The sequence below is a fragment of the Rhinoraja longicauda genome, chromosome 15, assembly GCF_053455715.1.
Source record: "Rhinoraja longicauda isolate Sanriku21f chromosome 15, sRhiLon1.1, whole genome shotgun sequence".
Classification (NCBI taxonomy): domain Eukaryota; kingdom Metazoa; phylum Chordata; class Chondrichthyes; order Rajiformes; family Arhynchobatidae; genus Rhinoraja; species Rhinoraja longicauda.
The window spans coordinates 40,236,408-40,264,017 of NC_135967.1; the positions used below are offsets into that span (position 1 = coordinate 40,236,408).

The window sequence follows — 27,610 nt, forward strand, 5'->3', positions numbered from 1 at the left end:
TTGTAGGTCAATTGGCTTGGTACAAGTCTAAATTGTCCCTATTGTGTGTAGGATGGTGTTAATGTGCCGGGATCGCTGGTCGGCGTGGACTCAGTGGGCCAAAATGCCTGTTTCCGCGCTGTATCTCTAAACTGAACTAAACTAAACTAAATCTGTACAGAATTGGGAGAGTGGACCTCAGGAGCATCACAGGGCAGCGGTAGAGCCACCTTGCGATCCAGTATCACCGGGTGTATCTACAGAAGTCCTTGCCACACAAAGGGCCTCACCAGAGTGTGGAGTTTTCCTTGCCTGGCCACGTGCCATCAAGAGGTTTGCGATAGTTAAGAACAAAAGTTGTACCTAGTACGACGGCAAGCTCGACGTAACTGAAGAGTTGTCAGCTTGTCAGGAAACAAAGTTTGCTTGACCAAGGGACCATCTGTATATTCGTAAACACCGTCACAGAACCGTAGTCAAGTTGAGCAGTTGGCTTGCCAACCATTTTCGAGCCAGGAATGGGAACATTTTTAATTTAGCTTTAATAATTATTCTGCATGAAATGTCATGACATGTTTATAAGAAATGGAAATGTATGCAAGCACGATATCAAGTGTCTGGGAACTTTCAGGATCAAATGAATACCTGATATGAATATTTGATTATGCAAATAGGATGTCAATAATGTCGTTCTGACATTAGAATCTTCAAAACTTCCAATTACTCACTGTCTAATTAAATCCGGATCATTTTATTCATTCTATCTCCATTCACGGTGCAGAGAGTGGGCCCTGAAATGAATGCACTCAGGCTGAGTCAGTGGCACAGTCTCTCCCGTAATTACTCCTGAGTTATGCTGCGTGTCAGGAAATCATTAAAAGAAGAAAAAATGAGCTTGTGGGAGGGTGCGCTGTGTCCAGGCTGGAGTAAAACCTGATGTTGTCAATATTTCAGAGGCAAGGTACAAGATGACAAGCCATTGGCTATGAATTACTGGTCCTAATTAGTTTAGCTACAATTTACCAGCCAGTGACTGCATCAAAGCTTTTACTATTCTGGAGGCCTTGAAGACTGGATTTTTTTTTTTTCGTTATCTTGTGATTATGAGGACAGATTGATTGCATACCATTATGCAAATATCAGGAGAATAGAATGTGTTATCTAGTTTTATGTTGCATTCAATCTGTTTGCATTTCTATCATTCCAAACGACAACAGAAAGGCTGAGCCATTAGCAATACATTGTCATTATGTTCTTTTATGTTTTTCAGGAACTTGCCGATGAGGAACGGAAGCAGTAAGTAGACGACTCACCTCTTCTAATTGTTCTGTAGTTATCTGTTGCCAAGTGTGAGCAGAGGCGAAAAGAGAAATGTTAAAAGAAATGTGGAAGAAGGAACATTGTATTATAAACATAGCACAAAAAGTAAGGAAATTTGTGTTTGGTAGATTATTTCTTTGTTGTAACAATGCTTCTTGGCAATAAATCTTATACCGTTGGTGTCACATTTGTAAGGAACATGCATTTGTGGGATGAGCAGCAGAGCTGAGTATATGGGTTGCGCCCATGAAAAATGTGCCAAATCTTCTCTGCCAATGCCAAACAGCTTATTCTGCCATTGACTCTTGTTCGGTGTTGTTTGGTGGATTGGATGATTGAAGTCTGAAGAAACAAGACATATTGGCAATTTAACAATTTATTCATTTAATAAACAGGAGCCTCAGTAGCGTGTGGAAGAACCATACACAGCCACAACAGCCTGGCACCTCCTCCTCATGCTGGTCACCAGCCTGGTCACACACTGTTGTGGGATGGCATTCCATTCTTCAACCAGCATTTGTCGCAAGTCAGCCAACGTGGTTGTGTTGGTCACTCTGGCACGAACAGCACGCCCAAGCTGATCCCACAAGTGTTCAATGGGGTTGAGGTCAGGACTGCTGGCAGGCCATTCCATCCTCTCCACTCCCAAATTCTGGAGGTAGTCTCTGAGAAACCCTGCTCTGTGGGGGCGAGCATTGTCATCTTGGAGGATAGAGTTCGGTCCCAGACTGTGGAGATATGGGATTGCCACTGGTTGCAGAATCTCATCTCGATATCTCTCTGCATTGAGATTGCCTCCAATGATGACAAGCCTCATCTTTCCAGTGAGGGAGATGCCGCCCCACACCATCATGCTGCCTCCACCAAAAGATGTTACTCTATCGGTGCAGCAATCAGCATAGCGTTCTCCATGTCTTCTCCACACTTTGACCCTATGATCCAACTGCCGTAGGCAGAATCTGGACTCATCGCTGAACATAACGTTCCTCCACATGTTCAGGTTCCAGTGCACGTGTTGCCGACACCAGCGCAAACGGGCCTGACGGTGAAGGGCAGTCATGGCAGGCCTCCTGGCAGCCCTATGAGACCAGAGATCGGCTGCGTGCAGTCTGCTCCGAATTGTCTGGGCAGAGAGCCGTCGGCCATATCGTCCTGCAAACCTTGACTGCAAATCTGTAGAAGACAGCCTACGGTTCCTAAGTGCTGACAGGGTGAGGAAACGGTCTTCTTCGGGTGTCGTCTTCTTGGGACGCCCACTTCGCGGCCTGTCTCTGTCATCCCCCGTTATATGGAACTTGGCCTTCACTTTGGAGATGGTACTAGGGCTCACTCCAAATAATGCCGCAACTTGGTTTTGCGGAACACCAGCTTGAAGTTGCCCTATCGCACGGGTCCTATCCAGATCAGTCAAACGTGGCATGCCGATTCTTGGAGCAGACACCTACTGACCACTGTAGCAGGGCCCATGCTCACAGATGCTGCCAATCAGGTGCCAATCAGTGACCTGATTGTCAGCACCTGGGGGTACCAGAAGCTCAAAACAAGAGTCAATAGCAACAGCAGAATAAGCTGTTTGGCATTGGCAGAGAGGATTTGGCACATTTTTCATGGGCGCAACCCATATACTCAGCTCTGCTGCTCATCCCACAAATGCATGTTCCTTACAAATGTGGCACCATTTAAAAGGGAAATAAACAGGCTTTCCAACGGTATAAGATTTATTGCCAAGAAGCATTGTTACAACAAAGAAATAATCTACCAAACACAAATTTCCTTACTTTTTGTGTTATGTTTATATTAGCATGGGTAGAGAATTAACAGTAAACAGTGGATCTGGATCACCAGGGCACGTTTGGGTTGGCAAAGTTTGACTACGGGTGCTGTCTGTACGCAATTTGTATGTTCTCCCTGTGACCTGAAGAAGGGTCTCGAACTGAAACGTCACCCATTCCTTTTCTCCAGAGATGCTGCCTGTCCCTCTGAGTTACTCCTGCTATTGTGTCTATTTTCGGTTTAAACCAGCATCTGCAGTTCCTTCTTACACATTAAATATTAAATATTCCTACACCTTTCTGTTTATTCCAGCGATTTGTACTTTTACCAATGAACCCGGGTCTCTGGCGCTGTAAGGCAGCAACTCTAAGCTGGACCTCCATGCTGCTGGGGGCAATAATTTTAAATGGTACAATTTCCGATCACATGCGTTTATTTTTATGCTGGAGGTGTGTCACTTGTATTTTGGGAACTGGCTAAAACTGGAAACAAAACAAGGCAACTTTATGTAACTGCATGCTAATCTGATGTTCAATTTGTTGTTCATTTCTTTACACTGCCCATTGTGTAAGAAGGAACTGCAGATGCTGGTTTAAACCGAAGATAGACACAAAATTATGGAGTAACTCAGCATCTTTGGAGAGTTGGAAAGGGTGACGTTTTGGATCGAGACCCTTCTTCAGACTGAAAGTCATGGGAAAGGGAAACAAGAGAGATAGACAATGATGTATAGAGATCTAGAACAAATGAATGAAAGTGATGCAAGAAAGTAACAATATAAAGGAAACCGTTTTTTGTTAGCTGTAGCTAGGTGAGAATGAAAATCTGGTGTGACTTGGGTGGGGGAGGGATGGAGAAAGAGGGAATACAGGGGTTACTTGACGTTAGAGAAATCAATACTCATAACGACTGGGCTGTAAGCTGCCTAAGCGAACAATGAGATGCTGTTCCTCCACTCAGGTGCATAGGTGTGCAGCTAAACGATCGCCCGGTTTATAATTTGGTCTCGCCAATGTATAAGAGTCCACACCTTGAACAACTTGTACAGGGAGATGAGTTTGGAGGAGGTGCAAGTGAACCTTCCCATTGGGATATCATGAAGGTGTTGCAAATACTACCTGTGAAAACTTGAAAATAACTATGCCGGAAAGGAATTTAATTTTACAATTTCTATATTGACTTGTGTGTACTTCATTTACCAATACAAATGTAAAGGCATTTAACACACGATGTGTAAGTCCCAGGAAAAATGGATGCTTGAAAGTTTCGAGTGGCACAGCTTGAATGAATTATATGTAACGTGAAAAAAAATCAGTGTAATGAACTCTCAGTGGGACTTAAATAAGAGTGTTTGAACTGTATCCAGGATTTCCTTTGGGAATAAATTTGCAGCTAGTTTATTTGAAATTGCTTTCGTGTGATAGCTGTACTTTTAAACACCAATCAGTACAACTGAATGGTTTGCAAGACCGCACTCGGAGTTACCTGCTCGGAGTGGCTCTGTTTGTTCCAATTAAAGCACTGAGAGGCTTCGTGTTGCATGTATATTTGTAGGCAACACCCGATGAAATGATTGGCATTACATGGTGTGATCAGACGCATTATTGTACCCAAACAATCCAGTTCAGTTGGGAATTACTGCACTCGGGAAAGGATGTTCAGCTTCGGGTTACCCCAGTGTGACTGTGTATGGTTCTATGTGTAGGAAGGAACGGCATGTAAACATAGAAATGTAGAAAATAGGTGCAAGAGTAGGCCATTCGGTCCTTCGAGCCAGCAGCACCATTCAATATGATCATGGCTGGTCATCCAAAATCAGTACCCAGTTCCTGCTTTTTCTGTCATATGTTGAAAGACTGGAGCGACCAGGCTTGTATACACTGGAATTTAGAAGGATGAGAGGGGATCTTATCGAAACGTATAAGGTTATTAAGGGGTTGGACACGTTAGAGGCAGGAAACATGTTCCCAATGTTGCGGGAGTCAAGAACCAGGGGCCACAGTTTAAGAATAAGGGGTAGGCCATTTAGAACGGAGATGAGGAAAAACTTTTTCAGTCAGAGAGTTGTGAATCTGTGGAATTCTCTGCCTCAGAAGGCAGTGGAGCCAATTCTCTAAATGCATTCAAGAGAGAGCTAGATAGAGCTCTTAAGGATAGCAGAGTCAGATGGTATGGGGAGAAGGCAGGAACGGGGTACTGATTGAGAATGATCAACCATGATCACATTGAATGGCGGTGCTGGCTCGAAGTGCCGAATGGCCTACTCCTGCACCTATTGTCTATTGTCTATTGTCCCCATATCCTTTGATTCCGTTAGCCCAAAGAGCTAAATCTAACTCCCTCTTGAAAACATCCAGTGAATTGGCATCCACTGCCTTCTGTGGCAGAGAATTTCACAGATTCACAACTCTCTGGGTGAAAATGTTTTTCCTTACCTCAGTCCTTAATGGCCTACCCCATATTCTTAAACTGCGACCCCCTGGTTCTGGACACCGCCCAACATTGGGAATATTTTTCCTGCATCAAGCCTGTCCAATCCCTTAAGAATTTTATATGTTTCTATAGGATCCCCTCTCATCCTTCTAAATTCCAGTGAATACAAGCCTAGTCGACCCATTCTTTCATTCTTTCATCATATGTCATGCGGGTTGCGAGTGTAATCAGATGATAGACACAAAAAGCTGGAGTTACTCAGCGGGTCAGACGGCATCTCTGGAGAAAAGGAAACAGGTGACTTTTCGGGTCGAGACCCTTCTTCAGTGTGAAGAATGCCTCAAGCCAAAACGTCACCTATTCTTTCTGTTCAGTCAGTTTTTTTCTTTCTGCTATTTGTGTTTTTTCCTTTCTGTTCAGACCCATTCAGTTTATGCTGCTGGCCTTGCCGAGGCAGCGTGAGGTATAAATTGCTTCAATAGAAGGGACGTTAGTTTGTGCGGCGGTCTGGGCTGCGTCCACAATTCGCTGCAATTTCGTGCGCTCTTGGATGGAGTTGTTCCCAAACCAAGCCGCGATGCATCCCGATAAAATGCTTTCTGTGGTGCATCTGTAGAAGCAGGTGAGAGTTGTAAGGGACATGCTGAACTTCCTAAGCCTTCTAAGGAAGTAGAGGCACTAGTCAGGTCGAGCAAGTCTGCAGAGTGTCCCTTGAAATAACGATTACAAAAATGTCCCCCAGATATTGACAGTTCCATGATGATAGTGGATTGCAGATTGCAGTTTCAATTTTTCATTGGGAAGGATAGTAATTGACATTTTACATGATTAATGATATAATACGATGTATATCTAACACTGAATAAATATTATGCGCAGTAACATAATTAACACACGGAAATGTGTCACATTCCAATTTCATGACGGGTTTGACTTCACCTGTAGATTGTCACTTGCATGATCTGTCCTGGATTAAATCAATTGTTGTCAATTACGTGCATAGAAACAGCCACGAGGGAATTCAATTTCTAGGCTAGGATTTCACTCAAACGCAAAATCCCCCTGTTTATTCCTCTGCTCTTTGACGAACGCTGAATTAAAACAGGTTACAGTCTTTGCCGTTCCATGCGAGAGACCTTTTTGCAAACCCTCAGGACATGTGGTTTGTTGTTACAAATGGCTGAGAAAAAAAGGAGGCAGAATTGAAATCCCTCAGCATGTTGTCATGCCATCCCTGGGGTTGCAAGCACTGCTCCAGTAAACCACGTCAAATTTATTGGCTATTCGGTCTGGATATTCAAGTCATATTCCATGGGCTGGCAGTACTGAGTCTCAATGACTTCTGCAGCCTTCCAGAACATTAATTTTGACCAAAATTGAGCAGTTTCGGCAATGTGTATCTTTCTTTGCTAACGGGAAAATTTCCTACAGCCGTTACATCTTAACTTATTCATAGAGACGTACAGCTTAAATATTCATAGACCCTTCAGCTTTAAAAGCAAACAAGGTTTTAAACCCCATTGCGATGAGAGTCCAGGAAGTGATAGACCCTAATAAAGATGTATTTATTCACAAAATGCTGGAGTAACTCAGCAGGTCAGGCAGCATCTCGGGAGAGAAGGAATGGGTGACGTTTCGGGTCGAAACCCTTCTTCAGACTGATATAAATGTACAGTCTGAAGAAGGGTTCCGACCCGAAACGTCACCCATTCCTTCTCTCCCGAGATGCTGCCTGACCTGCTGAGTTACTCCAGCATTTTGTGAATAAATACCTTCGATTTGTACCAGCATCTGCAGTTATTTTCTTATACTAATAAAGATGTAGGTGGTCCAAAGCCTTTAGAGAAAACAAATGCATGGAATTAACACATGGGACACAATGAGATCCGGGATCGATCCTGACTACGGGTGCTGTCTGTACAGAGTTTGTACGTTCTCCCCGTGACTGCATGGGTATTCTCCGAGATCTTCTGTTTCCTCCCACTCTCCAAAGACGTACAGGTTTGTAGGTTAATTGGCTTGGTATTAATGTACAAAAATGTAAAATTGTCCCTGGTGTGTGCAGGGTAGTGTTAATGTGCGAGGATTGCTGGCCGGTGCGGACCCGGTTGGCCGAAGGGCCTGTTTTCGCGCTGTAGCTGCAAACTAAACAAAACTATTCAATCAAATCAGATAATACACTAAAAACACACCATGAATCCAGCATGAATCAGATAATACTCCATGAATATAATACAATCACACGACGATTACACAATGATTCCACAACGATCAGGCCATGATTAAACCACAATTGGGCGACACGGTGGCGCAGCGGTAGAGTTGCTGCCTTACAGCGCTTGCAGCACCGGAGACCCAGGTTCGATCCTGATCACGGGTGCTGTCTGTACAGAGTTTGTACGTTCTCCCCATGACCACGTGGGTTTTCACCGGGAACTTCGGTTTCCTCCAACACTCCAAAGACATACAGGTTTGTAGGTTAATTCGCTTGGTGTGTGTGTAAAATTGCCCCTGGTGCGTGTAGCATAGTGTTAATGTGCGGGGATCGCTGGTCGGTGCGGACTCGGTGGGCTGAAGGGCCTGTTTCCGGGCTGTATCTCTAAATTTAATTACACTAAACTAAATTACACCACGTTTTCATCACGATTACACTATAAATATACCACAAATACACTATGAATACACTGCGATTACACCAAGCCAAACACAATTACAAAAGGTAGAGGGATGAGAAAGATATAGAATGCTGAATATAGTTCTAAGCATTGTATTTTTCAGAATGTTTGCTGGGGTATTGAAGGGGCCAGAAGAGGCAATTTTCCTGATAAAGAAACTAATTGTAAACTCCAATGCGATGAGTCCAGGAAGTAATAGATTCTAACAAAGATGTGGGTGCTAACAAGCCTTTAGAGTCACCAAATGCATGGAATACAATGAGAACGTCTCCAAAGACGTACGGGTATGTAGGTTAATTGGCTGGGTAAATGTAAAAATTGTCCCTAGTGGGTGTAGGATAGTGTTAATGTACGGGGATTGCTGGGCGGCACGGACTTGGTGGGCCGAAAAGGCCTGTTTCCGGCTGTATATATATGATATGATATGATATGATATGATAATGCTTGGAACACAATGAGAATTTTGCAGAAAGCATTTTAAATGGTTTGTATTTCCCAAATGCTGATGAAGAAGCAGAGAACTTTAACCGTGTCCGCTGGTTCTAAGAAGTAATTTGATTTCATATGATGCCATTTATTGTGGGTAGTAACGCATTTTCGTTATGCAGGCTTGTAAATATCTGCGCAAATAGAGCCATCAAGTCATAGAGTGATACAGTGTAGAAAAAGGCCCTTCGGCCCAACTTGCCCACACTGGCCAACATGTCCCAGCTACACTAGTCCCACCTGCCAGCGCTTGGTCCATATCCCTCCAAACCTATCCTATCCACGTACCTGTCTAACTGTTTCTTAAACTTTGGGATTATCCCAGCCTCAACTACCTCCTCTGGCAGCTTGGTCCATCCTTAGTGTGAAAAAGTTACCCCTCAGATTCCTATTAAATCTTTTCCCCTTCCCCTTGAACCAATGTCCTCTGGTCCTCGATTCCCTTACTCTGGGCAAGAGATTCTGTGCATCTACCCGATCTATTTCTCTCATGTAAGAGGTAAAGTATAGAATAGGAAGTGTACAGAGTGTAGAATATTTACCTGCCCTTATTTGCAGTCAACTTTGCTTGGTAGTTCAATTATTCATGCAGCAGAGCTTAGAATCCCAAAATATATATTTTTGATGCTGTGCAGACCAGTTATGGCTAGTCATTCAGCCACATAACAGTCTTGCATCACAGTGTGTGTTCAGACTAGGTTGGGTAACCAAGTGGAATCATTCAGCTACCTGCTTTCCTCTCCCGTGCAGATCAGGGATGTTTATGTTGAGACCTCCTCCGAATCCTTTAATATATCACACTCAGCAGGATTGTTAACTCAACGTCAAGCACCAGTTGGAAGTTACATTACTCTTGTGGCATTCCTGCTGCCAAAGTTATTGTTGACTGACTTAAAAAATAATAACTGTGCAATTACCTTCGACTTCAAAATGAATAAAAACTGACAAATGCCATTGCAAAACGAAATAACAAAGGTTACAACCAAAGTTAGTTTAATCTAGTTTAGAGATACAGTATGGAAAGAGGGCCTTCAGCCCACCGGGTCCGTGCTGACCAGCAATCCCCGCACGCTAGCACTATCCTACACACTAGGAACAATTTACAATCTTTACTGAAGCCAATTAACCTACAACCCTGTATGTCTTTGGAGTTTGGGAAGAAACCGGAGCACCTGGGGAATACCCACACGGTATTCAGGATCGAACCCAGGTCTTTGGTGCTGTAAAGCAGCAACTCTACCGCTGCACCATCGTGCGAGGGTTCCAGCTGCGATCCTGACTGCAGGTGCTGTCTGTACGGAGTTTGTATGTTCTCCCTGTGACTTGCGTGGGTTTTCTCTGGGTGCTCCTGTTTCCTCCCACACTCCAAATACATGCTGGTTTGTAGGTTAATTGGCTTCAATAAAATTGTAAAATCGTCCCCAGTGTGTAGGATAGTGTATGGGGTTAACATATAGTTGGCGTGGACTTGGTGGACCGAAGGGCCTGTTTCCACATTGTATCTCAAAAGTCTAAAGACCCCTTCCCTGTACATCTGAGCCAGGGGAATGAAAATCAGATTTCTTTGATGTGCCGATAAAGCACCATTATCTCATTATCTAACTGCAGCTTGTCACATAACACAAATGTAATTCAAAGATGCACAAGGAACTGCAGATCAAAAAGCAAAGTGCTGGAGGAACTCAATGGGTCAGGCAGAATCAGTGGAAGGAATGGACTTTCTCTCCACAGATGCTGCTGTGTCCCATTGAGTTCCTCCAGCACTTTGGTCTTTAAATCAAGGAAAATGTCACCTTGACATGATCTTTAGCTGCACCTTCCTCCTCCCTTTGAAACAGCCAATGTTCCCACACCAATGTGGCGATGCACGACAAACTTGGTGAATAGTTTGGAAAGGCCAAAGAACGTGATCTTTGGATAAGTTGGAGCAATCAGAAGATTTCAGGTCTAGTGACCGACCTCTTCACGTTTCAGATCATCGAAAGCTTGGCTTTGTCTCCTCCGAGACAAAGAAAACAAAAGAAAGTAAGTAATAATAAGAAGATACAAATTTTAGGCTGTCGCGTTGTGTAGCTCTGGGCAAACTATTATGGGAAGGAGATAAAACCATCAACTCACGCAGTAACGATTCATTAAGGATGCTACCAGTAGTTGACGCATTAAAAGCCAAAAGAGAGATTGAAACCATGGGGGTTCCTTTTGCCCTTTAGAGATGAGAAAGTTGTGGCTGACTTGATGGAAAAGTTATGAAAAAGTTGATAATACCATTATGCTTTCACCGTACAATTTAAAATTAAAAAAAGGGACAAAATGAAGGGGATAGTAAGCGCTTTATATGTAGGCAGTAAGCCCTACTGCAAGCATAAAAATAAGACACATTACATCAGGCCTGGCTGGAATAAGTATGTAGCTGAGCATTATGCTGAAGCCCATGAAGCCACTAAATCATGGGTAGACCCAGACAAGCGCCTGTGCTCGAGTACAAGAAGCTCACCGATGGAAGATATAAGTTTGCTGTTCGCTTCATCTGTAAAAATGTGCAAGCCATGAGGGCTGATTCCATGGGCTAAGAAGCTGCCAAGTGACAATGCTGCTGATCTTTGGAAAGAAGTGAGATTTCTTAACAACTGCAAAATATCTCTACCATGCACTGTTTCTTTTTTTGGTTTTTTTGGGTTGTTTTTTTTAACAATATTTACAATACAATAAAACAAAACAGAACCCACCACCAGAATACAATACAAACAAATGTACCAAATGGAACTATTATACAACTATATTACAATCCCTATCCAGGATGCATCCAATCCCCCGTGGTACCCAGCGGTCCCAGAAATCCCCCAGGGTGCCTGTGGACAGCGCATAATCCCTCTCCTAGGTAACCAGTTTTTTGGTTTTTTTTAATCAAAAATATTTATTCAAATATTAAAATAATATATTGTGATATCATGAGAGGTAGAGTCATAGAGGGGAGATACATTTCCTCCCGGTGGATGCAACAAGGACTACAAACCATCATGGCTGCCAGCAAAAGACTACAAAACCCATAGTCAGCAGGGCTGCCTGCCCTGCTGACACTGATTGCTGCTGACACTGATTGCTGCTGACACTGATTGCTGCTGACACTGATTGCTGCTGACACTGATTGCTGCTGACACTGATTGCTGCCCAGCTGAACCAGTTGAGCTGATAGCCTCAGTGAGAGAGCTAAAAGGGAAGGGAAGCAGCTTATTTAAAAAGAGAGACAACAACTAGAGCAGACAGGGAAAGAAGCAGCGTTTGAGTTATATTTTGTAAGAAGGCAGCAAGCTACAGTTTTGATTTAACTACCTGTTTGGGTTTTGTGTACCTGTCTGCAAACAATTAAGTTTACCTGTTTTTGGAAAAGACTAAATATATGGAATTTAAGTTTGAAAACAAGAACTTTTCTGTCTTCATTTCCGGCACCCACACCTCCCAACCTTCAAGAGAAAAGCTCCCGACCTCTCAAGACATCACACTATACAATACAATAAAACCAAAACAGAACCCACCACCAGAATACTACACAAACAAATATACCAATTGAAACTATTATACAATTATATTACAATCCCCATCCAGGATCTGCCATGCACTGTAGATGGAATCTCCAGAACAGACAATATTGCGGAGTTATGGCAACAGCATTATAGTACTTTATTCAACTGTGTCCGAAGTGTGGACAATATTGAGAGCAATTATTCAATGGTGATTATGTCACATGAGGTGCACCAAGCTATAAACAACAAACTGTCCGACAACAAAGCAAGTGGTTTAGATCATATTTCTGCTGAACATGTTCAATAGCCTTAGAGGGAGTACAGAGAAGGTTCACCAGATTGATCCCTGGGATGGCAGCACTTTCATATGAAGAAAGACTGGATAGACTAGGCTTATACTCGCTGGAATTTAGAAGACTGAGGGGGGATCTTATAGGAACATATAAAATTCTTAAGGGGTTGGAGAGGCTAGATGCGGGAAGATTGTTCCCGATGTTGGGGAAGTCCAGAACTAGGGGTTACAGCTTAAGGATAAGGGGGAAGTCTTTTAGGACCGAGATGAGAAAACATTTCTTCACACAGAGAGTGGTGAGTCTGTGGAATTCTCTGCCACAGAAGGTAGTTGAGGCCAGTTCATTGGCTATATTTAAGAGGGAGTTAGATGTGGCCCTTGTGGCTAAAGGGATCATGGGGTAGGGTATGGAGAGAAGGCAGGTACAGGTTACTGAGCTGGATGATCAGCCATGATCATATTGAATGGCGGTGCAGGCTCGAAGGGCCGAATGGCCTACTCCTGCACCTATTTTCTATGTTTCTATGTTTCTATGAGGATAGCTCCCCTCCTTGCTATTTGTTTTACTGGCTTTAAGATTCATGCCTTGTTACCAGACTCAGTGTTGTCTGTTCTGTTAGTGCGATTCACTGAGGCCAAAGCTGGTAGAGTAGGTAGCCATGATAATTACAGGCCCTTAGCTTTAGCCAGCACACTGTCAAAAGTCCTAGATAGAATTCTGCTGGATAGATTAAATGAGTTTGTTAACTCCGCAGATAACCAGTTTGGTCTTAAAGCTAAACATGGCACTGACTTGTGTATATATGCCTTAAAGGAAATTGTAAACAAATATAGAGGTTTAAAACTCATCAGTTCTTATGTGTTTTATTGATGCTTCCAAAGCCTTTGATCGTGTTAAGCATAGAAAGTTGTTTGTTAAATTGAGTCAAAGTGGGGTGCCCAAATACATTGTGAGAATTCTGGCTTACTGGTATCCCAAGCAGACTATGCAAGTAAAATGGGGCAATTGGGTCTCAGCCCCATTTTGGGGTTAGCAATGATGTCAGACAAGGGGGAATTTTGTCCCCAGTTCTCTTTAATTAGGGCGGCATGGTGGTGCAGCGGTAGTGTTGCTGCCTTACAGCGAATGCAGCGCCGGAGACTCAGGTTCGGTCCTGACTACGGGCGCCGTCGATACGGAGTTTGTACGTTCTCCCCGTGACCTGCGTGGGGTTTCTCCGAGGTCTTCGGTTTCCTCCCACACTCCAAAGACGTACAGGTATATAGGTTAATTGGCTGGGCAAATGTAAAAATTGTCCCTGGTGTTAATGTGCGGGGATCGCTGGGCGGCGCAGATCCGGTGGGCCGAAGGGCCTGTTTCTGCGCTGTATCTCTCTAAATGTAAAAAATCTAATCTCTATATTGATGATCTGTGCAAGCAATTGATAGCCTGTAATACTGGGTGCATGATTGGTAATACTCTAGTGAACCATATTATGTATGCAGATGATCTAGTGGTCCTTAGTCCATCTAGCGCTGGACTCCAGCAGCTCCTTACTATATGTGCTGTGTCTGGCGTGGAACATGATATCAAATATAATACCGGTAAGAGTGTTGTTATGATTTGTAGAACCAAAGAGGATAAATGTCTAAAATTTCCTGATTTTAAATTGTCTGATTATAATCTTAGTGTCTGTAATAAGGTAAAATATCTTGGACATTTTATTCCAGAACAAATGGCAGATGATGAGGATATTTATAGGCAACACCGCATGATGTATGCACAAGCATACATCCTCTTACACAAGGTAGACATAAAATGCTGGAGTAACTCAGCGGGTCAGGCAGCATCTCAGGAGAGAAGGAATGGGTGACGTTTCTGGTCGAGACCCTTCTTCAGACTAATGTCAGGGGAGGGGGCGGGACAAAGATAGGATGTAGTCGGAGACTTGAAGTAGCTTATAATGATGCTGTGAGAATACGACTTTGGAGACGTAGATGGTACAGTGCAAGTGAAATGGTTGTGGCTGCAGGAGTCAATACTTTACAAACTGTCTTAATAAAACTTATGTATAAATTTATTTGCCGGATTAATGACTGAAAATGAAATGATCTTGGCCTTATCAAACATAAGGTTTAGCACTACACTCTACCAATCCCAGCTGTGGACACATTGGTATAATTGTCTCGTTGTAGGACACTGATTTTTTTTATTCTTGGTTTTAAATCTTGTATTGTGCTTTTGTACGTAATTTATTGTGCTTTTGTATGTAATTTATTCTATGTAATGTCTTGTCTTTTCTCTGGTGCCTGAGTCTGTAATAAAGTAAGTAAGTAAGCATACCAGAAAGACCTGATGAAGGCAATGTGTGAATGTGGTATTCTTTGCCCTGACCTTTTGCTGGAGCACACTCAATAATCCTTCCATTGGTTAATTAGATGACAATGAGCTAATGATATATAGTCATGAAGTCATAGAGCGTGGAAACAAGCCTTTTTGCCCAACTTGCCCATGCCGACCTACATGCCCCATCTGCACTACTCCCATCTCCTTTCCGTTATATCTCCTTTTCTTTTCAAAAACTATTATTCTGCATGGTAACGAATGAAAAGTGCGGCACGGTGGCGCAGCGGTAGAGTTGCTGCCCTACAGCGAATGCAGCGCCGGAGACTCGGGTTCGATCCTGACTACGGGTGCTGTACTGTACGGAGTTTGTACGTTCGCCCCGTGACCTGCGTGGGTTTTCTCCGAGATCTTCGGTTTCCTCCCACACTCCAAAGACGTACAGGTTTGTAAGTTAATTGGCTGGGCAAATGTAAAAATTGTCCCTAGTGTGTGTAGGATAGTGTTAGTGTGTGGGGATCGCTGGGCGGTGCGGACCCGGTGGGCCGAAGGACCTGTTTCTGTGCTGTATCTCTAAATCTAAATCTAAATCTAAAACTGTACTTCCTGGCTTTCCTCTCATTTCCACATCTTCCTCACGAATTTCAGCACTCGTTCCCCAGGGTTTTCCTGCCATGTTCACAATCTTCTTTCTTCAGTCCACCATTAGCATTTTACGGTTCAGTTTCAATGAGAGAATAATCCCAAGTCTGGCCCAAGGTCATTTTTACACAGACGGTGGCGGGTGCCTGGGACCTGCTGCCAGGGATGGTGGAGGTGGCAGGTACGATCAGGGGCCATTTAAGAGGCTTTCGGGTAGGCACAAGGATATGTAGGGAATGGATGGATATGGATCATGCACAAGCAGAGGAGATCAGTTTAACTTGATGTCATGTTCAGCATGGGCGTTTGTGGGCTGAAGGGCCTGTTTCTGTGCTGCACTGTTCTACGATCTGTATGCTTTGTTACGATGGTGCCATTGTAGACGGGAACGTTATATAAGAAGGGTGCCTATATTGCAGTGCTATTGGACATGAGCATCGCTAAATACCTGTTGGAGGTAGAATGGGAAACAAAAACACAGTAGAAATGATTTCCTCTGGGTGTTATGTAGAGTGAAATCATACAGCAGTTTATAAAATGTTGGTTTTATGGAACCTATTTATATTTTATTACACTTACAGAGACACTGAATTCTCCCCACTATTGCAATATGCTGTGTTTTCATTAGGAAATAATATAGCCCAAATCACAAAAATTACACAGCATAAGCTGGAAAATTAGAGATAATTTTAATTTTTTTTAAAATAGAGAGAGAGAGCGAGAGAGCGAGAGAGAGAGAGAGAGAGAGAGAGAGAGAGAGAGAGAGAGAGAGGAGGGAGGGAGAGAGGGAGGGAGAGGGAGAGAGAGAGAGAGAGAGAGAGAGAGAGAGAGAGAGAGAGAGAGAGAGAGAGAGAGAGAGAGAGAGAGAGAGAGAGAGAGAGAGAGAGAGAGAGAGAGAGAGAGAGAGAGATTGCTTTCCATTTTTAATGTATTTGCGATTTGATTCCTCACTTCTTCCAAATTACTGGCTTAATGATCAGTCTGAATGTTATCACTTTCGCCTAAGATGTGCGGTCTAAAACAGACCCTCTGTCTTTTCCATTATATGCCTGCAGACGGCATATGCTTTAAGGGCGGTACCATGGCTCACTGGTTCTGGCTCTGGCTCAGAGTTGCTGCCTTACAGCGCCAGAGACCTGGGCTCGATCCCGACTATGGGTGCTGCCTGTATGGCGTTTGTCCTTCCAGTGAGCGCGTGGGTTTTCTCCGGGTGCTCCGGTTTCATCCCGCATTCCAAAGACGTGCACGTTTGTGGGTCAATTGGCTTCTGTAAATTGTCCCTAGTGTGTAGGTTAGAACTGGTGTGGGCCGGCACAGGCACGGTGGGCCGAAGGGCCTCTTTCCACGCTGTATCTCTATACTAAACCAAACTAAGCTTACAATGTAGTGATTTAACACTAAACCAACCACAAACTATTTGATAAGAAATTATATATTTGAGAATGAAAACCATTTTTCAGGAAAAGCAATTGGTGGCTAATGTTGGGCATTATATTTTGGTGCATCCATTTGCTTTCAGTTTTAATCTTGATGTGCCTCATGCTGAATAGGTTAATTTGTTCATTGTGGGTTAGCAAAAGAATTTGAATAAGAGGTTGCTTACGGCAATCCTTGTGCAACCCAGATTTGAAATGGCCCATTCCAAATTAGTCCATTGGGAAGAAGGTGGAGGAGTTTGAAAACCATGACCTTCAAGTTCAAGGGTAGCTTCATCTCAACAATCTTCAGGCTCTCGACCATTATACGAGCCTAACCTATGAGCAATGGACATTCTGGGTTTCACTAAGGACTTTGGGGTTATTAACGTATTGACTTTTGTTTTTTATATATTACCTATGTGTATGTCCATATGTATAAGCAAGACACGGTGGCACAGCAGTTGCCTTGCTATCTTACAGCGCCGGAGACCCGGGTTCGATCTCTGCGCCACTGTGCCAGAGACCCAGCTTCGATCCTGACTACGGGTGCTGTCTGTACGGAGTTTGTACATTCTCCCCGAGACCTGCGTGGGTTTTCTCCGGGTGCTCCAGTTTCCTCCCACACTTCAAAGACCTACAAGTTTGTAGGGTAATTGGCTTGGTAAAATTGTAAATTATCCCTGGTGTGTAGGATAGTCTAAGTGTGCGGGGATCTCTGGTCGGTGCGGACTCGGTGGGCCGAAGGGCCTGGTATCGCGCTCTATCTCTAAACTAAAAACTATAAAATAAACCATTGTGTTTCAGCCCTGTTTTGCTGTGCAAGTAAAAATATCATTCTTTCATTGTTAGTAGATATGACTGTTAAACACTATTAACTCTTGACTCCAATTCCACTCAGGTTTAATCATAAACAAGAAACAAATGAACAACAATCTCCTCTCCAACCCAACATGCCATCACCCCCTCTCCTCCATGTTTAGTTTAACTTAGTTGATTATTGTCATGTGTACTGAGGTACAGTGAAAAGCTGTCACTGCATGCTATCCAGTCAGTGAAAAGACTATACAATCAAGCTGTCCACTGTGTACAGATATAGGATAAAGGGAATAAGGTTTAGTGCACGACAAAGTCCAGTAAAAACTGATTGAAGACAGACCGTAGGGTGTTCAATGAGGCAGATTGGAGGTCAGGACCGCTCTCTAGTTGGTGAAAGGATGGATCAGTTGCCTGCTAACAGCTGGGAAGAAACTGTCCCTGTATCTGGGAGATGCGCAATTTCACACTTCTGTGCCTCTTGGGAGAAGAGGGAGTGACTGGGGTGAGATTCATCCTTGATTATGCTGGTGGCCTTGCCGAGGCAGCGTGAAGTGTGGAAGTGTAGATGTGTGTTATTTAAGGGGATCGGTGGATCTGCAAAACAACAAAAAAAACAAGGTCCTCAGTGAAACCAAAGAAACAGATACTTTGCCTCCTGCAATTGCATGGGACTGTGTGACACAATTGGGAATATTAGCTGAGGCTGGAGGAGTAGATTAGGGAGTCACAAAGGGAATTATCCTTTTGAAATGTTGATGGAAGTAGGCAGGGGTAAATGTGTCTGGCGATGGAGTCTTGTTCGAGCGAAGAAATATTTGTGAAGGGCAAGTTGTTGAATGTAATGAAGGGTATGGACTGGGGGATCTGTGTTCTTGCTCTGTCTAGGAGGAGAGGGGGTGAGAGCAGAGGTATGGGAAATAGATGAGATGGAATCTCATGTGGATAGGGTGGTGAAGAAGGCGTTTGGTATGCTTGCCTTTATAAATCAGAGCATCGAGTATAGAAGTTGGGATGTAATGTTGAAATTGTATAGGGCATTGGTGAGGCCGAATCTGGAGTATGGTGTGCAGTTCTGGTCGCCAAATTATAGGAAGGATGTCGACAAAATGGAGAGGGTACAGAGGAGATTTACTAGAATGTTGCCTGGGTTTCAGCACTTAGGCTACAGAGAGAGGTTGAACAGGTTGGGTCTTTATTCTTTGGAGCGTAGAAGGTTGAGGGGGGACTTGATAGAGGTTTTTTAAATTTTGAGAGGGACGGACAGAGTTGACATGGGTAGGCTTTTCCCTTTGAGAGTGGGGAAGATTCCAACAAGGGGACATAGCTTCAGAATTGAGGGACAAAGGTTTAGGGGTAACATGAGGGGGAACTTCTTTACTCAGAGGGTTGTGGCTGTATGGAATGGGCTGCCGGTGGAAGTGGTGGAGGCTGGCTCGATTTTATTATTTAAGAGTAAATTGGATAGGTATATGGATAGGAGGGGATTGGAGGGTTATGGTCTGAGTGCAGGTAGATGAGACTAGGTCAGGGAGAATGGTCGGCGTGGACTGGTAGGGCCGGACAGGCCTGTTTCCATGCTGTAGTTGTTATATGTTATATGTTATATGTTAATCAAGAACCCTGTCCATTTTGGTACAGGGAAAGCCATGGTTCTGGGGTGCGGTAGAAATCAAATGAATTGTTTCTAGTTAAATTGCTGGAACATGCAATGGGCTGTTCTGGAAAATTTTGCATTTTAATCTAAATATTGCAGACAATAAGATCCAGGTACATCAACAAAATAAGCCGAACATTCTTACCAATAAAAGAAAAAATGCTGAAAAAATATTTGTTGAAGTATTGGCTTCATGAAAGGAAGCAGAGGGTGATGGTGGAAGATTGCTTCCTGGACTGGAGGCCTGTAACTTGTGGTGTGCCTCAGGGTTCGGTGCTGGGCCCGTTACTGTTTGTCGTCTATGGAGCAGGCCCCTAGAGGAGGTAGTTGAGGCAGGTACTATCACAGGATGTTTAGGAAACATTTGGACAGGTACATGGATAGGACAGGTTTGGAGGGCTCAGGGCCAAACACAGGCAGGTGGGACTAGTGTGGATGGGACATGTTGGCCGGTGCGGGCAAGTCGGGCCGAAGGGCCTGTTTCCTCGCTCTATGACTCTGTATTACATTTTTGTTAAAAAATGCAGTTTCACTGGTATGTATAAGTTATTCCCAAAATGGAAAAGAGAGGTATGTAAGCATTTCACTTAAGTAAGACTAAAAAGGAAAAACAAAGAGGAAATAATTGGTCCTAAAAACACCGAGAAAGTGAGGTTTACATTAGAGAGGAGGTAAAGACACTAAATAGCTGGTGCCAGGAAAATAACCTCTCTGTCAATGTCAGCAAAACTAAAGAGATGATCGTGGACTACAGGAGACAGCAGGGGAGTGGACACCTCCCCATCCACATCGGTGATGCTGAGGTTGAAAGGGTCAGCAGCTTTAAGTTCCTCGGTGCGCACATCACTGAGGACCTTTCCTGGACACTGCACACGGACACAATAACAAAGAAGGCCCACCAGCGGCTCTTTTTCCTGAGAAGACTGAGGAAGTTTGGCATGAACGCCAGCATCCTCACAAACTTCTACAGATGCACCATCGAGAGCCTGCTGACGGGCTGCATTACAGTCTGGTACGGGAACTGTTCTGCCCACAGCCACAAATCACTGCAGAGAGTGGTGAAGACGGCACAGCACATCACTGGCAACTGTCTCCCGGCCATTCAGGACATTTTCTGCCGGCGGTGCCTGCGGAAGGCACGCAGCATCATCAAGGACCACAGCCACCCAGCACGCAGGCTGTTCTCCTTGTTACCGTCAGGCAGACGATACAGGAGTATGGCTGCGCGTACCACCAGACTTAAGAACAGTTTCTGCCATCAGGCCATCAGACTTCTGAACTCATGAACACATTTCACATCATATATGTTGATTATTTTTAATATTGTCTTTTCACCTATTTTTAATATTGTCTTTTTACCTTACTAATGTCATTTTTTAAATCTTGTTTATCCTTGGAATATTACTGCTGAGGTGACCCGTTGTCTTGTCAAATACATTTTGTTGTACCGTTGACCCTGTGCCAACCTACATATGACAAATAAAATGTATTAGTATTGAGTTATACTTTTATCATCTCCATAAATAACACACTAAAAGCCCACTTACCTCATTGGTGTTGGTGGGACCTTGATTTTCGCACATTGGTCCCCAATTGGTACATTCGGCTTGAGAATAATCACGCTTGTGTGAAAATTAATTTGTTGGCTGTGAAACGCTTTTCAAATAAAGGACTCGAGAGACTGCAGAAGCTGGAAACTTGAGCAGAGAACAAACTGTTGGGGATAATCAACAGGCCAGGCAGCGTGAATCTGAAGAAGGGTCCCGACCTGAATCGATGTCTGTCTATTTCGCCTCCACTGGCACCGTCTGACCCACTGAGTCCCCCAGCAGTCTGTCTCTTTGTAGCAGAGAGAAATACTTGCAATTACATAATGCCTTTCCGACCTCACGATGTGCCAAGGCTCACAACAGCTATTTGTAAACTTTCGATGCACAGTAACCAGCAAAGTATAGGAGCTACGACAACCTTTTTAATTTGGTTTAGTTTAGTTTAGAGATACTGTACAGCGCGGAAACAGGACCTTTGGGCCACTGGGTCCGCACCGACCAGCGATCCCCGCACTCTAACATTGTCCTACACACACACACACACACACACACTTGGGACAATTTACAATTTTAACCAAGCCAATTGGCTTACAACCCTGTACGTCTTTGGAGTGTACCAACTCTTATCAACAATTGGAGAGCGGCCCTGAGGTACAGAGAGTGGTGAATCTGTGGAATTCTCTGCCACAGAAGGTAGTTGAGGCCAGTTCATTGGCTATATTTAAGAGGGAGTTAGATGTGGCCCTTGTGGCTAAAGGGATCAGGGGGTATGGAGAGAAGGCAGGTACTGGATACTGAGTTGGATGATCAGCCATGATCATATTGAATGGCGGTGCAGGCTCGAAGGGCCGAATGGCCTACTCCTGCACCTATTTTCTATGTTTCTATGTTTCTACGTACTATCTACCTCAATAGAGACCCTCAGACTATCTTTGATCGGACTTTACTGGACTTTATCTCGCACTAAATGTTATTCATGCTATTCACCTTATCATATATCTACCTGTACACTGTGGACGGCTCAATTGTAATCATGTATTATCTTTCCGCTGACTGGTTAGCATGCAACAAAAGCTTTTCACTGTACCTCAGTATATGTGACAGTAAACTAAACTCAAACTAAACTCAAATTCTTGAAATGTAACATGATAGCGATCATACACTCAGTTTTAATACTGTTTATTAAGGCATGAATACTTATAAAGGTGAGTCAGCATCTGTTTTGCTAACTGCGTGGAAATTATTGATGCATTCTTTGACTCCGGCTGTAATTGATATCTCCAGATAACTTTCAAAGGTACAAACCGCAGAGCTGCACAGATGCTGATGAAAGAGAAATCTCTTTGAAAGAGATAGCAACAAGAAGTTGGTGAAAGTCAAGTCAAGTCAATTTTATTTGTATAGCACATTTAAAAACAACCCACGTTGACCAAAGTGCTGCACATCTGATGAGGAAAAAAAAAAAAGAAACATACAGTTGACTTTAGTACTTTTTTGTCGACTTGTGTAGTTCTAGTTTGCAACTGAAACATGTCTCCGAAGAGCAGAGAAATCTTATTGTTGCTTAGTTAAGTTTAGTTTAGAGATACAACGTGGAATCAGACCCTTCCGCTCATCGCGTCCGCACGCACTAGCACTAACCTACACACACCAGGGACAATTTACAATTATGTCTAGTCAATTAGCCTACACACCTGTACGTTTTTGGAGTGTGGGAGGAAACCGGAGCACCCAGTGAAAACCCACGCAGGTCACGGGGAGAACGTTCAAACTCCGTACAGACAGCACCCGTAGTCAGGATCGAACCCGGGTCTCTGGCGCTGAAAGACAGCAACTCTACTGCTGCACCACTGTTCTGCTTATAGGACTTTTGAGATGTTTTCTTCAGAATCTACACCAATTCAGGAAGAGAAGCCATTAACATCTTCAGAGAGGCAATTAGGGATGACCAATAAATCATGGCCTGCAATCAATGTTTATGTTCTATTGAAGAACAACATACAAAGGTAGGATAGACACAAATTGTAGGAGTAACTCAGCGGATCTGACTGAACAAAGAAGGGTCTCGCCCCGAAACGTCACCTATTGCTTTCTTCCAGAGATACTGCCTGACCCACTCAGTTACTCCAGAATCTTGTGTCAATCTTCGGTGTAAACCAGCATCTGCAGTTCCTTCCTATATATAAAAATAGGGCTTGGAGTTGAAGCAGTAAATTCCAGGGATTCTCAGCAGCTGAGGCAGTATCTGCAGTGAGAGACACAGAATTATCATTGCAGGTCAAAGACTATTAACCTGAATTATGGAGGCACAGTGCCACAGCTGGTAGAGTTGCTGCCTCACAGCACCAGAGGCACAGTGCCACAGCTGGTAGAGTTGCTGCCTCACAGCACCAGAGGCACAGTGCCACAGCTGGTAGAGTTGCTGCCTCACAGCACCAGAGACCCGGGATTGGTCTTCACCTCGGGTATTATCTGTTTGGAGTTTGCACTTTCTCCTGAGACCACATTGGGTTTCCTCCAGGTGCCCCAGTTTATTCCCACATCCCAAAGACATGTGGATTGGGAGGTTAATTGTCCTCTGTAAATTGACCCTAGTTGGTAGGAAGTGAATGCAAAAGTGAGAAAATTTAGAACTAGTGTGAACAGGTAATTGATGGTTGGCGTGGACTCAGTGTTCCTGCTTCTCTGCTGTATTTTTCATTCAACATTCAATCAATCAATAAAAGGTGTTTTCATAAGTTTTTTGAGCTGAATTAAGCCATTCAGCCCATCAAATTTACTCCACCATTCAATCGCGGCTGATCTATCTCTCTCTCTCTCTCATCTCCATTCCCCTGCCTTCTCCCCATAGCCCCTGACACCCTTTTTGTTTGGTGGCAAAATGGCCACCTAATCTCCATTGGAGATGGAACAGTGTGGCAAAGTAATTCAAAGGGATTATTCTCTCATTGAAACTGAACTACAAAATTTGTGAGGAAGATTTGAAAATGAGAGGATAGCCAGAAAGTATGTTCTTTAGTCAGAGGGTGGTGAATCTGTGGGATTCTTTGCCACAGGAGGCAGTGGAGACCGTCAATGGATATTTCTAAGGCAGAGATAGATAGATTCTTGATTAGTACGGATGTCAGAGGTTATGGGAGGAGAATGGGGTTAGGAGGGAGAGATAGATCAGCCATGATTAAATGGCAGAGTATACTTGATGGGACGAATGACCTGATTCTATTCTTATCCCTGAGGACCTTATGATCTTATAGTTTTCAGTAGTTACTACGTAAAATAATAGTTCAGAAAAAAAAGGAGACATAACGAAAAGCTGTAAAGTGGCTCAGCAAACCAAATGAGATGGGCACAAAATGCTGGAATAACTCAGTGGGTAACCCGTTGAGTTACTCCAGCATTTTGTGTCTACCTTTGATTTAAACTAGCATCTGCAGTTTTTTGTCCTACAAATGAGATGGAGATGCATTCCTAATAAAAGCGCTTGAGGTGGAGTAAAATCTGAACCAGCGTGTTTAAGGTCAATAATGACTTGTTGTGAGTTTGGCCTATGAAGACCTTGACCATGATATGAGTTCATAATGTGCTGCACCAGCACATCCCAGAGTGAGCCGGAGTTGTACACGTGAGTTAACTGGGCTGACCTGTAGCATAAACAGCACACATGGTTGACATGCACACATACGACAACTATATTTAAAAGGACATTGCATGCAGCATAAGCTGACACACTGACTGTCACTCAGTCCATTGTACAAAAAATAATTTGTGTCGGAAGGAACTGCAGATGCTGGTTTACACCGAAGATGTGCACAAAATGCTGGAGTAACTCAGCAGGTCAGGCAGCCTCCCCGAGAAGTAATGGGTGACAATCAGGTGTTGCTGTGATCTGACTCAGTATTCATTCCGGAGGCCCTGACTTTATTTTGGGGGTGGCGGTAGAGTTGCTGCCTCACGGCGCAAGAGACCCAAGTTCCATCCTGACCACGGATGGTGTCTGTACGGAGTTTGTACGTTCTCTCCCAGTGACCGTGTGGGTTTCCCCCGGGCTCTCCGGTTTTCTCCCACACTCCAAAGACGTGCAGGTTTGTAGGTTAACTGGCTTCGGTAAAGATTGTAAATTGTCCCCTGTGTGTAAGATAGTGCTGGTGTACGGGGATCGCCGGTCAGCGCGGACTCGGTGGACCAAAGGGCTTGATTTCACGCTGTATATCTAAACTAAACCAAACTAAATTTTGATTAAGGCTTTTATTTTGCTAAATTTACCAGCATATTAATCAAAATTAGAAGAAATTGAATAATAGAAATGCTCTTGAGGAGTTGCAACAAGGCAAGGGAGTGTACAGTTCATAAAGTCTGAGGTCATACAGTCTGAAGAAGGGTCTCGACCCGAAACGTCACCCATTCCTTCTCTCCTGAGATGCTGCCTGACCTGTTGAGTTACTCCAGCATTTTGAGGATACAGTTCATGAAAAGATATTGAGAAGAGTGAAAGAACAGAGTGATCTTGCAGTGTCGCCCACAGATATTAAAGGTAGCAGTTCATTTAGAAGGAGGTTACAAAACATTTAAATGGTAGGTGGATCAGAGGGAGGTGTTAAAACAGCTTACCACCTGACAGAGTGGTAGAGGGGGAATCCCTCATTATATTGACTAGTGACAGGCCTGGATAGAGTGGATGCGGAGAGGATGTTTCCACTAGTGGGACCAGACTCCATTGCGTCAGAATAAAAAGATGCACCTTTGGAAAGGAGATGAGGAGGAATTTATTTAGTCAGTGAATCTGTGGAATTAATTGCCGCAGACGGCCGTGGAGGCCAAGTCAACAGATGTTTTTAAGGTGGAGATTGATGGATTCTTGATTAGTACGGGTGTCAGGGGTTACGGGGAGAAGGCAGGAGAATGAAGTTGAGAGGGAGAGATAGATCAGCCATGATTGAATGACGGAGTAGACTTGATGGCCTAATCCTGTTCCAAGAAAATCTATGAACTTATCATTTAGACAGAGTATGAAGATCTACATTCAGCATGGCTGTGGATCTACTGTTGGAATGTGGGGCGAGGATTGGTGGTAAATGTTTCGGCCTGCACGGACAAAATAGGTCAATGTGGCCTCTTTTAGTACGATGGGTTTGGTAGCCTGACAGAACCTCGTTCCCAGGATGGAAACTTCAAATACTAGAGGGCACAGCCTTAAGGTGAGAGGGGCAGAGTTCAAAGGGGATGTGCGGGTCAAGTTTTTTTTAAACGGAGGGGGGGTGAGTGCCTGGAACGTGCTGCCAGGGATAGAGGTGGAACCAGATACGATTGTGGGATTTAAGAGAGTTTTGGATAGGCATGTGGATATGAAAGGAAATGAGGGATATGGATTATGTGCACGTGGATAAGAGTTGGTCTTTTTTGTTTCAAGACACAGCGTGGAAACAGGCCCTTCGGCCCACCGTGCCCGCACCGATCAGCGATCCCCGCACATTAACACTGCCCTACACACACTAGGGCCAATTTTACATTTACACCAAGCCAATGAACCAACAAATCTGTACGTCTTTGGTGTGTGGGAGGGAACCGAAGATTTTGGAGAAAACCGGTGCGGTCATGGGGAGAACGTACAAACTCCGTACAGACGGCACCCGTAGTCATCATCGCACCCGGATCTCTGGCGCTGTGAGGCAGCAACTCTACCGCTGCGCCACCGTGCCGCTTGACATCATATTTGCCACAGACATTGTGGGCCGAAGGGCCTGCTCCTGTGCTGCACCATCCTGTGTTCAATGTTCAATGTTCTATAACTTTCCTCTGATTCTATCTTCTTCCAGCTGTTGAAATCCACTAAAAAGAAACATTTCAAATTGGGTGAAATTCTCCTGAGGATTTGTGTTAATAATGTGTCTGATGTGTGATTAGTTCATCATCAACATCACACTGTGTTGGTGTACACCCGACAGGGAAACGTGCAAAGATTATTCCCTCCCAAAGAACAGTTTGCTAAATCTTCCTCATGCAAATGTATGAAATTTACTGAGTGCCAGTCGAGGTGGCAGTGCACATTGTTTTTCTTTCATTTCCAACAGCAAAAGAGTATTAGCAATCAGTAAACTGATGAAATAGGATTAGAATTGGAATTGGGATTGATTTATTATTGTCACGTTTACCGAGATACAGTGAATAAGATTGCGTGCTCTCACGGGGCCGCACAGCGGCAGAGCTATTGCCTGACAGCGCCAGAGACCCAAGTTGGATCCTGACCACGTGTGCTTGTCTGCATGGAGTTTGTACGTTCTGTCCATGACCTGCGGGGGTGGGCCTGTATTACGTAGGCTGCCTACCTAAAGCAACAGGATGTGTCGATGGCGATGATCTGGGGAGGCTGGTTTGCCTGATGGACTGGGCTGCATTCACAACTCTGTAAATCCTTGCTACCTTTGGCAGAGCAGTTGTCAAATACCAAGCTGTGATGCATCCGGATAGCTTGCTTTCTATAGTGCATGGACAGAAATAGGTTGGAGACTTAGCTTAGGCTAGAGATACAACGTGGAAACAGAGACAGACCTCCGACCCACCAGTCCATGCCGGCCATTGAATCATCCGTTCACACTAGTTCTATGTTATCCCTCTTTCACATCCGTTCCCTACTCACTAGCAGCAATATCCAGAGGCCGATTCACCTTCAAACCGGGAGGAAACCGGAGGAGAAAGCCACTCGGTCACAGGAGAACGTGCAAACTCCACAC

The 27,610-nt window shown here is 44.0% G+C and overlaps 1 protein-coding gene across 1 annotated transcript in view; it reads left to right on the forward strand.

The window, feature by feature from the left end:
• The window catches only part of tenm1 (teneurin transmembrane protein 1), a 1,669,493-nt gene that overhangs the window by 333,008 nt on the left and 1,308,875 nt on the right, over positions 1-27,610 (forward strand). Inside the window, exon 2 of the mRNA XM_078412545.1 lies at positions 1,250-1,275. The gene's annotated coding sequence lies outside the window, so the exon portion shown is untranslated. The remainder of the gene's footprint in view (positions 1-1,249; positions 1,276-27,610) is intronic.